The 17,786-nt window shown below is 45.9% G+C and overlaps 1 pseudogene; it reads right to left on the minus strand.

Annotated features, from left to right (window-relative positions):
- Positions 1–16,402: 16,402 nt before the first annotated feature.
- Positions 16,403–16,516, minus strand: LOC136662630 (5S ribosomal RNA; annotated as a pseudogene).
- Between the last annotated feature and the right edge of the window lie 1,270 nt (positions 16,517–17,786).

Genomic DNA, 17,786 nt, shown 5'->3' on the forward strand with positions numbered 1-17,786 from the left:
GGTAAGAGGAGGAGCGATTTGGGCACTAAATCCAGGTTCCAGGTTGATGGAAGCCTTGCATGAATGAAAATCAGGGGCTTGGATTCCTGAAATGTTAACTAAGAGGAAATGGCAGCTATTTCGCTGTCACCTTTCAATTGACCTTGGCTAGGGACATGGGTGTGTACACCTGAGAGCAATGGTATTTCTCAGAGAGAGAGAGAGAGAGAGAGAGAGAGAGAGAGAGAGAGGCTAATTCCTTGTGCAGCATTAGCATTACCAGGATATAGAAATGGGCTGTATGTGAACCAAGGGTATAGTCAGTGGTGGTGCTAGGGGGGCGGGGGAATGTGGGCTGCAACAGGTGATGCATGAGGGGGTAAAAATTGACTAAAATTTTTCAAGTCTTGGTATTTTTGAAAAATATCATCATGTTATATATCATTTGATGCGTAATTTCATGCAGAATGCAATGAAATGAACCACGTTGAAATATCTCTATCCTATCAAAAGTTATAGCAAAAAAACAAACAAACCAGCAGGGTGATGGTGCATCACCATACCCGCTGCCCAGGGTGTTGCCCCACCTGCTACATGGGAGGAGGTCCATCATGGAGGTGATGCACTGGTCTTCCTCCCCGGGTGACGCAAACCGTAGTAGTAGTGACACCACTGGGTGTAGCTCAGCATTTCTCAAAGTTTGTCCCTTGCTGTACCACTTTGCATGGTCCACCTATTGGAAGTACCACCAGAAGTAACTGGCAATGATGTCATCACCAGTTACGTCCAGTTAGGAGATCAGACATCATGCAACGAACACCAGTAAGAGGCTCGGGGTGGATAGGAGGGCTTTTTCAAGCTTACAAAAAGCACACACTAGAGCTCTGCCCACTGAGCCAAGCCTCCTAATCACACTGCACTTGCTGGTCTCACTGCCAAGCCGTGGGGGTCTGGAGGCCCCACATGTACCACCAGCCACCACCTCAAGTACCCAGTGCTACAAGTACCACTGGTTGAGAAACGATGGTGTAGTTTAAGATCTATTACATCCAGGATGAGCTGCAGAGTACCATTCCTCTGAGGACACATCTTGACTCTTGATCCAAAAGCCCTCAGACATCTGTGGATACACTGGGCACTGTGGATACACTGGGATCCTCACTGCAGGCAGAGAGCAGCCCTGTATCAGTTACAAATTCCACACAGAGGACTCCCCAGGATGGAAGCAGTTTGGGAAGGAATGGGGAGAGGAGAGTCACACACAGGTCTGCCTTTGGGAAGACCTGCCATTCATTGCTTCTTGGGAAGCAATAATAAATGAGTGCTTCTCCGGCAGTGGAGACATCTCTATTTGTTCAAAGTGGACTACCTTTGGTCTCTCTCTCTCTCTCCTCTCTATTTCTAGGTTCAACGCTAATGCCTATATATTGCTTCCAGGAGATGTTCCTGGGACATCTAATGGCTGTGATGGCCACCTAATGGCCAATGCCTGAAGGCAAACGACTCAATCCATCAAATCCTCAGCCTGCTTCCCTTCTCTGCTACTCCTGTCCCCTCCATTTTAAAATATGTACCATGGAACTTGGAGGAGGCTGCAGTAAAGTGGAGACTGTGGGACCAGGCTGGGCCAGGAAAAGGGAGGAACAGGATGGAGGCGATATCAGAGGTCAGGGGTGGGAGGCCAGCAGGCAGAAAATCCATGAAGGACATTGCTCACCTGGGTTTCACCTACTGCCAATTGCAACCTTATCAGCCGGTTGGTTCGGGGTCAGTACCAGAAACCATTTGGTATCAGCAGTTCAGCAATCATATTACAGGTATTGAAGACCGATTTCATAACCAGTCTCTTAGTCTGTCTTAGTGCCAGTTAGAAGGTTTTGAGAATAGGATGAGCATAAGGGCCATTTCCTCCAAGATGGAGAGGACCTGGAAGCCATCCTCTGTTATGAGAACCTCAACCATTAACTCACAGTTCTCAGACAGCCAGGCACCACATGTCCTGGTGCCTGCACAGAAGATGGGAGAATTTTAATGAAATGACTCCATCCATCAAATGGCTCAGAAGCCCAAGACTTCTAGTAAAGAGGCTGATGGTGGGGAACACTCTGAATGGAGAATATATTGGCAGAGAGAGGTGGATTTGGGTGCACTTTCTCCCAAACAAACTGGGGGTAGACTCAGCGGTCAGTGGGTAGGTGGTGGCATAACCAACTGTAAAATTGCCCAGATGCTATAAGATGGCTGCTGGTGTACCATCTCCTTATGCCAAGTGCCTTGTTCCTTGGCTGGACAGCTCCCTTGCTGACTTGTGACTTGCTGACAGCTCCCTTGTGACTATACCATGTGCATTGTCACAATTCCTGCCAACCTGAGTGGTTGGGCCCAATTTCCCATCATGCTGGAAAGAGTAGGGGGCTGCTTGGCACAGCAAGAAGATGTCCTAAGCAACATGTTCATAGTCCATGAAGCTCAGTATGAAACTCTGGGCCCACACTCAAGTTGTCTGTGTGCAGCAGCATCTGGCACCAATGACCACACCATGCAAAGGGCTGAGCTTGGGATCCACCTTTCTGGCCTCCATCCAGTGGGATCCAATGAGATTACTCAGACTGGTTGCGAGGCATGTGCTGTGATGGGGTCAGAGGCCCATCAGGTTGGGCTCTAGTCAAAGGCCCACATCTTTCAGAGGGTCAACCTAGCTTGGTCAACCCCTGAACTCCTCATACCAGTGCTATTAATGGCGCTAGTGGTGCAGGCTGTCTCTGTCATTCATGTTATTGCTACACCCAGCACCCCACTACCTACAAATGAAAATATCCCCCAGATGTCCTATGGGCATCTAAGGGATATTTCCATTGGCCAGTCACAAGAGCAGCAGGAAGAACTGCTTGACTAAACTCTAAAGGCGTTAACAGCTCTTTCTTCCACCCTCCTAACCAGCAAAGAGGCTGCCCCCCCAACCCCTTGCAATGATGCATGGCTTTTAGTAAGAAAATATGTTGGCCCGTGGGGAGGGTGGGAGAAGAAGCCATTGCAACCAGAGTTAAAAGATCCGGCAATGGCATCAGTTCCCCTTCTTGCCACATTCTGTTTCCATCTGCAAATGGGGAAAGGACTTGGTGCTGGTACCTCTTATCCTGGGTAGGTGAGGGTGGAGCCTTCACCACCACCACCACTTTACCCCAATCACCTATGGTGAGGATTGGAAGAGCCATTGCCCACCTCTGCCAGTTAGGTTGGGGGGCAGAGCCTGATGCACCCTAGCAACTGGTGCCGATGCTATGCATGGCCTGTATGTTACCCTGCACATGCCTAATCTTGTTTGATCTCAGAAGCTAAGCAGAGTCAGGCCTGGTTAGTACTTGGATGGGAGACCGCTTGGGAACACCGGGTACTGTAGACTTATACCATAGTCTTTCGAGGCTGAAGGTTGCCAACCATGATACACTGCAGGGGAGTCTGCCTTCACCAATATCACACTGGAACCCCCCTACTCTAGCTCAAGGATGGACTCTTCCATTACCTTTGGGGGGGGGTGTTAACAGCAAGTGGTATTGGCCACAACTAAGCAATCCAGACAGCAGGTTTCTTTTCTCCTCCAGGTGGATTTTCCCTCCTCTGAATCATAAGATTGCCTTTTATCGTCGCTTTTCAGACCCTTTTGATTCTGCCTATTGGGTTCATTTCAAGCCAATTAAAGACACTTGTGAGAACAAGCATCAAGCGATTTCCCAAATTCCTCACTTAGCCGTCTGAGGAAATTTCAACCTCATCGCTCGTCATCAAAAGTCTGCAGGGTCTGGAGCTGATCCAGGCTATAATTTCGACAGCAGTTCCGAGTTTCGTGTGTCCAATGGGTTTTTATGCCATCATCAAAGTATATAGCTGCCTCTGCTCATTCAGATGAAATAGCACATCCCCGCTATACCTCTTCTCTCCTGCATCTCTTGGAGTAAATCTTTCCCCATCAATTTCTGACGGTCTAATTATGGGACTCCAAACAGTTGTGCTCAGTAGATCATAATCCCATCTTGTAGCATCGCCTCTCTGGCTTTCTCTTTCCCATTCTCCTTTCCTCTCCATCTAGACATTTAGATACATTAATATATCTTTCGATAGTCTGTTTGAATAAGTGCACACACCCTTGCTGCAAGATGATGTCATCATTTGGCTGATTTGGGATGCTTGGAAACCCAGACTGAACCTTCCCAGTTCAGCTCAGCTCTACCTCCTCATAGGAACATAGCTTGTGGCTCTGATTCATAGAGATGTCCCAAGAACTCTGCACATCTGGGGCCAAACACTGCCCCCTTAACTGAAAGCACACCAGCTGCTGCCAGCAATCCTCCTCCCACTCCCTGGATTCAAAAAGGAAGTGGGGAACTCCCTACTTCCTTTTTCTCTCCATTCCCCACTTCCATTCCCCAGTGATCTGTCCGCCATGAAGATCTGCTCATCTCCCACAGAATCACTGTGCTTGTGGCAGAGGATTCTGGGGAATATTTTAGGGCAGTGGTTCCCAAAACTTGTAGAGGCCCTAGAGCCTGCTGCCTGATATATAAATCCCAAGGGATGTAGCTATAATGGTAATTGGGCAGCAGTGCTCCCTCAAGTAGCAGCTTCTTTAACCCTTCATCCGCATAGCCTAATCTGCCTCTCAGTTTTGCAATCAACAAAAATTGGGTCACGATTCACTGGTGGGTCCCTGATCCACCATTTGGGAACCGCTGTTAAAGCAAGTCTATGGCTGAACTTGTTGGGCCTGTCCGTCATTCCACATGACCTGAAAAGACACCCTAGAATATGCCCTACAGTCCCTTGATTCTGCACATCGCAAAGAAAAGGAAGTCATGGAACTGACATTTTTTACCATGTGCCCAGATGGCTCTGTTTTTCCAGGTTTTAAAAAAGATTTCCGTCGGACAACCTGCTTTGCATGGACATTCAAAAGCAGTTAATCTCATATGGAGGTTACCACTGGTTCCTTCCTTTTCACATCTAGGTGATACTCTTTTACTTCTGGGTTATGCCATGGCACCAGATCTTTCTCCAAGGGTTGGCAGCCTTGTGACATCTCCAGGTCCCCCCATCTCAGAAATCTCCATAACTGATTTGGTAACCCCAATCAAAAGACAAATCTTTCCGACAGCTCTTCCACTAATATCTGCCTTCACGTGACAGAACACCCACCCCCATGCACCAATGACCTTCTTGTGGTTTGAACATCACTGATTCAGCACTCAGTTACAAAATGTTTTTAGAGGTGGCGCTGGCCATGCTAGCTGAGCTGTCAAAAAAGAAGAAAAAGAGGCATCGCTGAATAAGATCCCCCCCCCAAACAATCACACAGGTGACAGCCCCCAATGTGCTTGTCCTCCCCATCCGAGGCACCTAGCAGCTCCCACTTTTGTCAAGCATCTGTTGGATTCTTTCCACAGCAGCTGGCCCTTCAGAACTCAAGATGACAAGCCTAATGCAGGTGGTGGTGGGGGGGTGTTTAATACATCTGTAATTACAGGACAGGCATCCAGAGATCTTTCCAGATTCCTCCTTAATTGAGCCATTTTAAAGGGAAACTGTCAAATGATGCACACTCTCGTTTGATTGCAGTCGTCTTCTGAAAGCCCATGGATGTAATTCTTCTCCCTGCTGTTTTTATCCCTTCCCGTTTGACAGACATTGATATTTTCCCTGCTTTCCTGGGGAAGCCAGAGCCAACATCTCTTTCCCTCTGTATTTCTCTGCCTCCTTTCTCTGTGTGGGCACCAGGATCGTACAATAGTGTCAACTGTGAATATAAGTTCAATACACCAGCTCGCTGGCTGCTGCTTCCTTTTGAAGGCAATGCAGAAAACTCAGGATCCCAGCACAAAGTCTCATACCGGCATGGTTGGATAAAGGACTTAACTGTGTAGTTTCTTGTGTTGACAAGGCCCCATTGGCATCCCTAGGATTACACCACTGTAAATGGTGACTGGATCCTTCTCAGGACAACAAAAGGCTGGGATAGACCGATATAGGTGAAGAGAGAGTGATGGTGCTCTTGATGGAGCAGATAACAAGCGCCATTAATCCATTATCCTGACACCTTGCCCTGGAGACTGAGGCTCCCTTGACAGTGGTAAAGGATTGAAGAATGTAAACACAAGCCCCTGGGGTCACAGAGATCTTCTTTCTCCAGCTCAGTGCACTGTGAAGAATTAAAAGCTACAGTCCCCCAAAAAACAACTGCTAGAGTCGTCTTGCTGAATTCTGTGGCTCTCTTCCAGGATAGGGTTTGAAGATTGCTGCCAAATGAATGCTGGAGACTTGCACTGCTGAGTGCCACTAGAAGGAAGGTCTTTTTTTTTTCCTGGCAATGCCAGGTGACAAAGTTGCCAAACCTTTTCCTTGGGCAGATTTTAAAACACAGGGCGTATCGTAATTACGTGGAGAGAGAGCAAACAAAGTCAAATGATATTCTGTTGGCCTGTGCAGTGGGTTCCATTAAAAGCATCACCTTCTAAAGCTCCCATTCACATTCCAAAGCCTACAACCCTTTCCAATATTAGTATTTTCAGATGATCACAATTTAGATCATGATCAATGTTTTGATGACCACAAACGGTATTCCATTATCTGCTGGTGTGTGTGTGTGTGTATTGCACCCTTATGGTTTTGGAAGCAAAAGTCTTTTACTGCTATCCAAGAAAACAGCTCCAGGTGTTCCTTATCTGGTGCAAATCACAAGTATGAGGCTAAGACCTGATTTTAGTTCTCTACGTTCTGCTATTAAGGAAGAAACCAGCAGGAAAGCAGAGAAAGTTTTGGATTCAGAATGGTGGTGTCACTAGGGATTGCATCACCCAGTAGGGGAGGACAGTGCATAAGCCTCATGATGGACCTCCTCCCATGCAGTGGGCGGGCAATGTCCTGGGTGGGGGGCGTGGTGATGTACCATTGCCTGACATTCATTGGTTTTTTAGCTAAACCTTTTGGTAGAACACAGAGATTTCAATGTTGTTTTTTTAACCGCATTCTGCTGTAAATTACACATTCAATGGTATATAACATGATGGTAATATTTCTACAGACCGTGATTTTAGCAATTTGGATCACTAGCGGTGTCAAACCCCCCCCGTGCATGTCACCCGGTGCGGTCCGCACCCCCCGCACTCCCCTAGCAACGCCACTGAGAAATACCCAGGTGCAATTATTAGAATAGTTCCCTCTGTAGTTGTTCAATGTGAGCACATGAATGCATTGATGTCCAGGCACCTCGCTATCTATCCTTCTAGCCTCATGAAAAGTCTGTAGTGAGGTCACATGCCCCTGGTGTGGCAAATATTCGTTTTGTGCATTTCTAAATCAGTCCTTCGTGTGTTTTCAAAGACATGGATACAAGCATTCTTTCAATACCCAGCAGGGTCATACTGAAGGCCAAATCAGACACAATGCAGAAAATGTGCAGGAAGATCTCCATTTGTTGCTAGGGATTTTTTAAATTGTAAAGCCTTGGTAAAATGCACCCATTTGGACAGTGGAATAGCTAAGGCATCTGGCTCCTGGGGGCACAAAAATATTTAACATCCCCATGCCCCATACCTCCCGTAACATCACCCCCAAAAATATTTAACACCCCCCATATTTAACACCCCCATCTTTGAGTCCTCTGAAATGCATTTCTGGGGGCACTGGGTACTATGCCTTGAGGGGATGTCTTAGAGTGTTGGTTCCCAACCTATGTGTTAGGACCCACTGGTGGGTCACAACCTGATTTTTGGTGGGTCACCAAAGGGTGATGGAAAGATCAGATAATAAAGGGTGCAATTCTGAGGTGCCCTTGGGCCGGCACAAGTCCCTTGCACCGGCCCAGGAGGGACGCAAATGTGCCGTAAAGCATGTTTGCACCTTGTCTTTAGTCAGCTGGGCCAGTGCAGGGGCGTGCGCCAGCTCGCAGAGGTTGAATCCAGCCTCTGTGTTAACTCTTCTGGGGAGCCTTGCATCGGCTGAGCTTGGCTGACACAAGGCTCTGGGGTGGGTGGGGAGGAGGTGGGAGGGAGGCGTTCAGGGGCGGGGGGAGGGTGGCCAGAGGGAGGGCAAAGGGCGGTCCTGGGTGCAAATGGGCAGGGAGAGGGAGACAGGGCTGGGACCCAGCTATTATGCCAGATTCCAACCCCCGTTCCTGAGCAGCACGGAGCGACTTCAAGCCATTCTGCTCTCCTTGGACTTATGCCATCTCACAAGGTGGTGCGAGTCCAAGGAGACTCACTGGGGCTGCAGAGTCTTACCCAGGGGAAGAGTTTCCCCTTACCTCCGGCTGAGCCACTTCAGGGCCTTATCTTGCGCTGAAAACAGCGCAGGTCTCCTGGCCTGCCCGTTCCAGCGCAAGGTAGGATTGCACTGTAATTGCCTCAAGCCCCGTGGCTATTCAAAAATTAGATACTATAGTTGCTAATTACTCTGCAAAGGTCATGCAATTCGCAAGCATGTATAAAGACAGGGAGATAAATGTTTGTCTTTTTCTAGTTATTATTACTAATAAATAAATAAATAAATAAATAAAACATTTCTTTTTAGATCTCCCTTTTAAAAAAAAAAGTTTAATAAACCTAGGTGGGTCCCGATAGAGTATCATTTTAAAAAGTGGGTCCTGGTAACCAGAAAAAGTGGGTAACCAGAAGTGCCTTTCGACGGCCTTTAAGACACCACCTCAAGATGTGGTAGTGGGGCAATGCACCCCCTCTGAACCCTCTCTTAGCTACCCCACTGCATTTCTGGGGCAAGGGTGTATAACCCTTTTCCACATGTTATTTTCTCAATTTAAATCTCTCTCTCTCTCTCTCTCACACACACACACACACTCAGAGTCTCTGTATTTTCACCCAAGCACAACTAACTTTGGACAGGGGGCAATTTAGATCGGGAAAATGGGACAGGGGGAAGGGCTTGAACTGGTTCAACATTACTGAAGAAAAGGGAGTCCTTTGAATGCTTTGCTGGTAGGATTCCAGAGTCATGTGTTTAGCTAGTGTGGGAAACAGGACGTGCCATTTCTGGTCCCATTGAACATGGCTCTAATATCTGTTACAGTAAAAACAAAAAAATGGGAAGTCCAATCATCTTCCATGGTTTTCCACATCATGTCTGTTCTGGCCACACCTTCCCTAAGGGCTTGGACAAGATAAATGTTGACCCTGGGAATACACTGTCTTCTCAAGTTGAAGAGATGCATCCCACCACTTCTCAAGATGGACCCGCATGATTGCAGGGACACATTTGTTCTGGGAATTACTGCCAGAAAACTGCAGCTCTGTAAGGCGGTCTCTTTTCATGTCCTGGGACTCACTAAGAAAATAAAGCCACAGGGATAATAGTGGCATAGAGAGCAATAGCCATTTTGTATGAGACTTCTGTTCCAAGTACTTGGTTATGTCCAGAACATGCATAGGAATGGGATATGCCAGTATGGGTGAGTTCAAGTTGATTAGAATAAGGAGACAAACCAATTTCAGGAGCTCTCAGAAGATCTCCTGAAAGCCTTAGATAGGCACTTCCAGTTTTCATGCAGCTCCTCAGGGTCTCAGAAGGCCTCCAAAAGGCATCTCCTTGATACCTCCTCAAGGCACGGCACCCGGGGCAATGGACCCCCCCAGGCTCTCCTTAGCTATGCCACTTCCTTGTCTCACTTCACCATTGCTGAACTGGTAGCTGCAATACGCCCACTGCTGATCTGAAATAATGGTGGCACTGAAGCACATCAGAGAGCAGTCCATTCACTACAGTGGTGCAGACAGCAATGCCTCTGGGCCCCCAGTTTGAAACCCACGGTGTCTTCTACTGTGCCCCAAACCCCTGGCATCTTCCCCTATCTGTGGAAGGAATCTTTGGGCCATTCCTGAAAGAGGTGTGCAAATGGTTTTCTTTTGCGTTTCTCCCTTTTTTAATTCAATTGTGTGAAAAAAGCCTGCATTAGCTAGAAGGCACATTTGATTTTGAAAGTGATTCTCACCCAGTTTTTTTTATTTCTTTTAATGCCACATCAAAAATATTCACACTGGACAAAAAGGATTCTTAGCATTGCTCCAAACAGCCTGGTCTCCACATGCAGGTGGCAGAGTCCTAAGGTGAAAGGCTGGACTGTACCACTTCAGGGCACATTTTGAATGCTCCCTTATGTTAAAACACTCCTCCTCAAGCAGGAAAGTGAACTCAATCACCTCAAAATATTACCCTTTCATACTGCTATATTCTTTCATACTTTTTTTACACCACCTTTCCTTCAAGGAATTCAGGGTGGTGTACATGGCTGGCTCCTTCCCTCCTTTTGTCCTCACAACAATCCTGTGAGGTACGTTAGGCTGAGAAAGAGTGACCAGCCCCTAGTCACTCAAGAAGCTTCCTGGTTGAGCAGGGATTTGAACCTGGATCTTCCGGGTCTAAGTCCAACTCCTGAACTACTACTGGTTGTCTGTATATCTGTAGTTGTGATGGGTGAACAGGAAGCCTGAGCGCAAAGCAGGGTCCACCCAAATGTTCTACCTGAAAATTGAAACTCCTCAAGTGGGGCAACTCCTCAAGTTGTTCTAAAGAAAGGGTTCCATCTCTTTTCCTCCTCACTTCTGGCTTAAATGGAGTGCAGCACAATGGAAGGAAAACAGCTTGCAGATTCTTTGGGCTTCCAGTGTGTATGTTCTGTTTAATACTGACTGGCAAGGAAGAGAGGTGTGTTCCTTGTTGGCCTGCCACATCCCTTCCTTCCTGGCACACTTGGTTTAATACAGAGCAAAACAGAACTGGGGCAGGTGGCCTATCCAAAATGGGTTATGCTGTCCACTTTGTATCTTCTAGGAGAAATCGAGTAAGGGTGTCAGCCTACAGAAAAAAGCCTTACTTGATTTCTCATGACACAGTTGAGCTGTAGCAAACCAAATTTTCATTTCTCTTTAATGCATGGAGAGACCATATTTCCTGTTTTGCTTCAGGCAACACATGATTCCCCTCTTAGGGAAAAAAAATAAGTGTTAATGTCAAGGCAGATCTCAGGGAAATTTAATTTACTCGTGCAAAGTCTCTCATCAAAAAGGGTGTTTTTGTTTTTTGTTTTGTTAAAAATGCATAAAAACACAAAACACCACATTTTTGGTGTTAAAATATCCAAAATATCCGCATTTTGGTGTTTTAAGATATTTTCCAGAAATTAAAATAGATTACTTTTCCAGTTAGAAATAATACTGTGGCTGCATCTGCTGACACTATATCACCTACCTAGTATATTTTAAAAGCAATTATAATTTATGTTTATAATTTATTAAACCATTTCTGCCCAATTTTGCACATACTCAACAGGGACCAAATGTGTATACCTATGGGCTGGGGAAAAATGGGTTAAACTGCGCCTTGAACACATAATACCACAATTTGCTTTTTAATCAAGAAATTTTGGCCAAAAAAAAATCACCAAAAAGAACACAACCCCGCTCATCAGTTAGGGAACCTCCTTTCTGGTTTAACAGATAATCATGTCCCAGCATACTGACAAGGTACTAAAATTGTCAAGGCACCCATTCAGTTTTTGGACAACTGACAAGACACACCACAATGCTGATGGGGGGGGGCTTACATTACCCCAATGGTTGTACTAATAAACGGCCCTCCCCCAAACTCCCACAGTACACCATCCGGGGTACACCAATGTTCCCCGGCACAATATGGTTGAATATTGACGCTCGAAACCATGGGGAGAGAAGCAATGCTGAAGAACTGGAGTCCTGGTGTACAGCATTCATTTCCAAATAGCAATGTGGGGGATCGATCAACCCACATTGAAGTTTCTAAAATAGCTTCAGCTTTTTTTGTGAGTGTGAGATGGCTGGAAATCCACTACAAAATAGGTTAGAAAAGACACTCTGGGAGGTTAATTTAATGTTCCATATTGCTAAGAAAGGGAATGGTAGTTGTGCTGGCCTGCAGTCCATTTTCCATTAGTTCATGGGGTGTTCACTTGGCAAGCTGACTCAGTTGAAAAGGGACTGAGTTCAACACCTTGCGGGGGATCAAAACCGCCGGTTTCATGTATTTATAAGCCACTTTTTCCTCCCTCAAAGTGATTTATATAAGACATGATGAAAACTGATTTAAAGTCACAATTATCCATAGAACAGTAAAGGGGAAAAAAAAAAAAAAACCTCACTGAAGCCAAGTGATTGCTGGGTATCAATTGAGACAAGTCTGCAATCAGGTAAGTTGCTCAGTGCCCTTCCACAATAGGTCATTTTTACAACCCTTTCAACAGGCCACACGGGAGGAACCATTTCTGATCTCAGTCGGGAGGCCGTTCCAGAGCTTCAGGTTACTTGAGGTAAGGGCTTGCTACTTGCAGATGTTATTTTAACCTCAGATAATGATGGGATACAGAGAAAGGCCTCATCCACTGATAGCAGCCAGCACTGGGGGGTTTGTACAGGGAGAGTCTTTAAAGAATGTCAGTTCTAGACCCTGAAGGTAAGTTCCAACACCTTGAATTCACACCATGGACTTACAGGCAACCACAGCAGTTGCTTCTGGATGGAGTGAATATGTGGAACTCATTGATACAAGATAGGGTGATGGCCAGGAGCCTTGGCAGCTTTAAAAAGAGATTAGCCCAAGACATTTTCCTTTTTGCAGGTACCACTTTTCTGGGTACCACTGCCACCAGAGTCAGCCTAGAGAAGAGACACCTGAGGGGGGACATGATTGAGACATACAAAATTATGCAGGGGATGGACAGAGTGGATAGAAAGATGCTCTTTACACTCTCACATAACACCAGAACCAGGGGACATCCACTAAAATTGAGTGTTGGGAGAGTTAGAACAGACAAAAGAAAATATTTCTTTACTCAGTGTGTGGTTGGTCTGTGGAACTCCTTGCCACAGGATGTGGTGATGGCGACTGGCCAGGACACCTTTAAAAGGGGATTGGACAAGTTTCTGGAGGAAAACTCCATTACGGGGTACAAGCCATGATGTGTATGCGCAACCTCCTGATTTGAGAAATGGGTTATGTCAGAATGCCAGATGCAAAGGAGGGCACCAGGATGCAGGTCTCTTGTTATCTGGTGTGCTCCTTGGGGCATTTGGTGGGCCGCTGTGAGATACAGGAAGCTGGACTAGATGGGCCTATGGCCTGATCCAGTGGGGTTGTTCTTATGTCAACTGCTCCGCACAGAAGTAGACTCCGTATCCCACAGTTGTCCCTGCAGCAGTGAAGAGCCTTCTCTGGTTGTTGCTGCCTCCGTATCTCTTTCCAGCTGTGCATTTTCCCTACCCAAATCATGCTTCTTCTGAAAGGCTGGGGTGCCACACTTTGCCACTGGGTGCATTGTTTCCCTAGCCATCTCCATCAGACATAACCAGGTCAGGGAGAGCATTGTCATAAAGACCCCCTGGTCAGAGGGCTAAGCATCACCTATCGTATTTTGACGTACCACCAGGGATATTCATACCACTGGCTGAAAAAGCACATTCACGCGAGATAACGTCAATAGCAGTGGAGCTTCCCATCAATTAATGAAACACAGCACTGGGTATCATCAGAATATTGATATAATCTGATTACAAAGCTCTAGATCAGCCATTTTCAACCACTGTGCCGTGAAACACTAGTGTGCCGCGAGTGGTCCACAGGTGTGCCACAGGAATTTGAGGGAAGATCATTTATTAGTAGGGCCATTGGGGGATGTGAGTCCCCACATTGGCAGCAAGGTGTGCCTTGTCAATTGTCAAAAACCTGATGGTGTGCCTTGACAATTTTAGTGCCTTGTCAGTGTGCCACGAGATGAAAAAGATTGAAAATCACTGCTCTAGATGATCCCTCAGAAGGGCTTCCTCTATAAAACAGCACACTCAATAACTGTGGAATGCCACCGGCCACTTCCCACACTGCTGAGTTAGCAGAGCCAATGACCACATTGTGAATGTGGTCAGCTGGAAAATATTTAAGTCTTTGGAATGGTTAGCTGAGGCAGCCTGACCTGTTGTTTTAGTTGACAAGAATGGCACAACCCACAGTCCCAAAGTTCCCAACAGATCCAGCAAGATGAACAGAGAAGTATTCTCCTTGTTGACTTTAAGACAAACACTACAAGGTTCACCTAGATGGTTTCATCCATCTCATAAAGCCAAACTCCTTGTGGCCATCAATAGTCCCATTCAGTCCGTTGTTCCAGAATTGTTTCATTTCCAACATTTTCTTGCAAATTTCTCAAAGCATTCCTGAATCATGTAGGTTCCATAAGTCTCCAGAGGCAGGTCATCTTAATAGGTTCCCCAACCTTGCGGGGGTGGTTAGATGCACGTGGCTCAGATGCTGGCCTGCCCATTATCAGTCACAGTGTCTCCAGTCACTAGATCACAAGTAGCCTGTCTGGTGCAGAATACGTTCACACAAGCAGGATCCAAAACTAAGCTGGGACAATCCCATGGGTGCCATGGAGGGCTTATTTCTGAGAAAACATAGTGGTTACAGAATTGACCTTCGAAAATCCAGGTTCAAATCCCTGCTCAACCTCGAAGTTTCCTGGGTGGCCTTAGGCCAGACATTATCTCTCAGCCTCACCTACCTCACAGGGTTGTTGTGAGGACAAAAAGAGGGAAGGAAATATGTGCACTACCTTGTGCTTTATGGAAAAAGGGTGGTATAAAGATGTGATAAACAATAAAAAAAGAGAATTATCCCACATGATATATATTTAATAGCAGTCTGTGCATTCAAGAAGGAGGCTCCAGTCTGACTAATTCCAAACTAATCAACCTTGCTAATAACTTAGTATTCAAAAATAATGAATCAATGCCGCAAATATTCATGAGATCTGCTTCTATATTATGTGACTTTCTCTGTTTCTGTATGTATGTACAAGCAGCTTTCTTTTTCAAGAAAAAAAATATCTTCTGTTTCTCTGGTCCTGGGGTCCTCTCAGATCACATTTTTTGGGTTCATGCTGAAAGATTATTTTTTTGTATTTTTTTTTTTTTTTGGAATAGCTATGAGGCTTAGAAAATTACTTTGGAGAAAAATGAAACACAAGATTGCATGAAAGAATGGAGCCTCATGAACATTAAACAATGCAAACTCTTTGAGACTCGCCATAAAAAAAAAGAAGAAGTGAGTGTTCAAAATAGATCCAGGGAAAAATAGTTTGGCAAAAGTCCTGCTAGATTTTGCCAAAATTCATCCAAGTTGTGTTGTCATTTTTTTAACCAAAATAAAAATTCCTATTTGTGTTTTTACATGATGAACAAGAGGGGGGGGGGGGGGAAAGGGTGAATGCAAGCTTGGCTGATCATAATGTACTGGTGATTCCCTGACTGGTTTCTGGTGGGCCACCTAGTGCCTTCTGGTTTCTGGGCTTCTTGAGCAGAATGCTGGTCCTTTATCTAGGAAGGTACCACATACTCATATTCCTTAAGCCATTTCTGCCCAATGTTGCATATATGCAACAGGGACCAAATGTGTCTACCTGTGGGCTGGGCAAAAATGGGTTAAGCAATTGCGATCCTGGCCCCTGCGCTGCCCAGGGACAGCACTGCAAAATGCTGCCCACAGGCCTCAAAACATCACTTTTGGTTTTCATAGAAAACTGGAAGTTACTTTTTAGGCCTTCTGGGGGTCCTGTAAAGGGACCTTAAAGGGGGAAACAGGTGACGAGGAAGGGGTCGTGGTGGCGCCCCCTGCTGTGTGGCACCCCAGGGTATTTGCTCCCTAGAACCCCCCAGGTATGCCAGTGTTCGTAAGTGAAAGTGCATCCTCAGAAGCACAGATATACATGCAGATAAGGTATGTAGCATGTGTGCTTGCTTTAAGCTTAACACACATTGGTGCAGTGTGTGACCTTCTGGTGTCTCATGGTGTACTAAATGCTGTCATCCTTACCTGATGATGCAATAGCTTCTATTCCTCCCACTCCCTGGATTAGAAAAGAAAGAGGGGCCGAGTAGAAGAGGAAGCATAGAGGAGAGGAAAGGGATGGCCCAGCACTCTCCTCTGCTCCACACTTCTGCTCCATTCCCCTCTTCCTTTACAAAAATGGGCACTTGAGCCCACCACTGTCCTCCACACTTCGTTGTCTATCTCTATCTCTTTTTCCTTTTCCAATCTAGGGACTCTAGGGAGAATGGAGAGGAGTGAAGGCATATGGATAGATAACTCTGTAAGTTTGCTGTCTTAGGTGGCCACCTCAGTAAGCCTCATGGATGGGATGACCTCGCATGGTTGGCTGGCAACCTTCAGTCTTGAAAGACTATGGTATAAGCCTACAGCACCCAGTATTCCCAGGCGGTCTCCCATCCAAGTACTAACCAGGCCTGACCCTGCTTAGCTTCAGAGATCAGACAAGATCTGGAGATAGTGTTCAGTACAGAGAGATGGCTGGGAACCTTCAGTCTCAAAAGACTATGGTATAAGCCTACAGCACCCAGTATTCCCAGGCGGTCTCCCATCCAAGTACTAACCAGGCCTGACCCTGCTTAGCTTCCAAGATCAGATGAGATTGGGCATGTGCAGGGTAACAGTTGACCTCGCATGGGTGAACCATAAGAATACATCCTCAGGGCCCAGAAATGCATACAGATCAGTTGACCTTAAACAGAGAAAAGATTATGGGGATGGATGGTTGTTTTATAAGTGAAACACACATTTGTGGACCTGGAGGAGTCTGGGGGTGGAGAGGCAAGAGCAAAATGCAACCCTGCATTCACAAACAGGGTTGGACGTAACTTAATTCTGGGTCTCTCAAATTTAAGTTTCTTTCCATTGGTAAGATGGCAAGAACACTAGAGGGGTGCTGTGAGAACATTGAAGCCTATAAAACATGTTTGCAAATTAGGAGGGCTATGTAGAAGAGAGCTGGACCATTAAAAATATGAGTTCCATTCCAGCTTCAGATCTACAGTATCTTTAACTCTCCAGTAAAGACACTTGGACATTACTCCTTAAGAACTCCTCAACTAATCTAAATTAGTTCAAGCTTTTTTGATTGTGATGCAACTCTTTAAATCAGGGGTGCCCAAACCCCAGCCCTGGGGCCACTTGCAGCCCTCAAGGTTTCTCAATGCGGCCCTCAGGGAGCCCCCAGTCTCCAATGAGCCTCTGGCCCTCTGGAGCTTTGTTGGAGCCCACACTGGCCAGAAGCAACTGCTCTCAGTGTGAGGGCGACTGTTTGACCTCTCACATTAGCTGTGGGATGAGGGCTCCCTCCACTGCTTGCTGTTTCACGTCTGTGATGCAGTAGCGGCAGCAAAGGAAAGGCCAGCCTTGCTTTGTGCAAGGCCTTTTATAGGCCTTGAGCTATTGCAAGACCTTCATTCATTCATATAAGTTTATCTTTAATATATTCATTTATGTAAACTTATGTAAATTTATTCAAATTTTAAATGTAAATTAATTCTTCCCCCGGCCCCGACACAGTGTCAGAGAGAAGATGTGGCCCTCCTGCCAAAAACTTTGGACATCCCTGCTTTAAATAAAAGCAGTAAGGGGAAACAAAAAACCTGTTCCTGATCACTTCACATGAGACACACAACATGGATCAATTTTGGACTCAGGTATATTTTCCCAAGGACAAAAAGTATTTTCATTTGTTAAAATGGAATCTGCTCTCAGGCATTCTCGCAAAAGAGATTTCTTTGGTTCATCCCGCTTGGATGCTTGATCTTTGGACCTGAGTTTCAGAAAGTTTTTCAGTCTGCAGGGAAGCCAGTTGGTCTCTGAGCCACATTCTTTGCTAAACTATTTACTTTGCCTGGTTTTTAAAAATTTGTCTTCAGGGTATGGTAGACTTGGAACCT

This window comes from Tiliqua scincoides, chromosome 11, assembly GCF_035046505.1.
Source record: "Tiliqua scincoides isolate rTilSci1 chromosome 11, rTilSci1.hap2, whole genome shotgun sequence".
Classification (NCBI taxonomy): Eukaryota; Metazoa; Chordata; class Lepidosauria; order Squamata; family Scincidae; genus Tiliqua; species Tiliqua scincoides.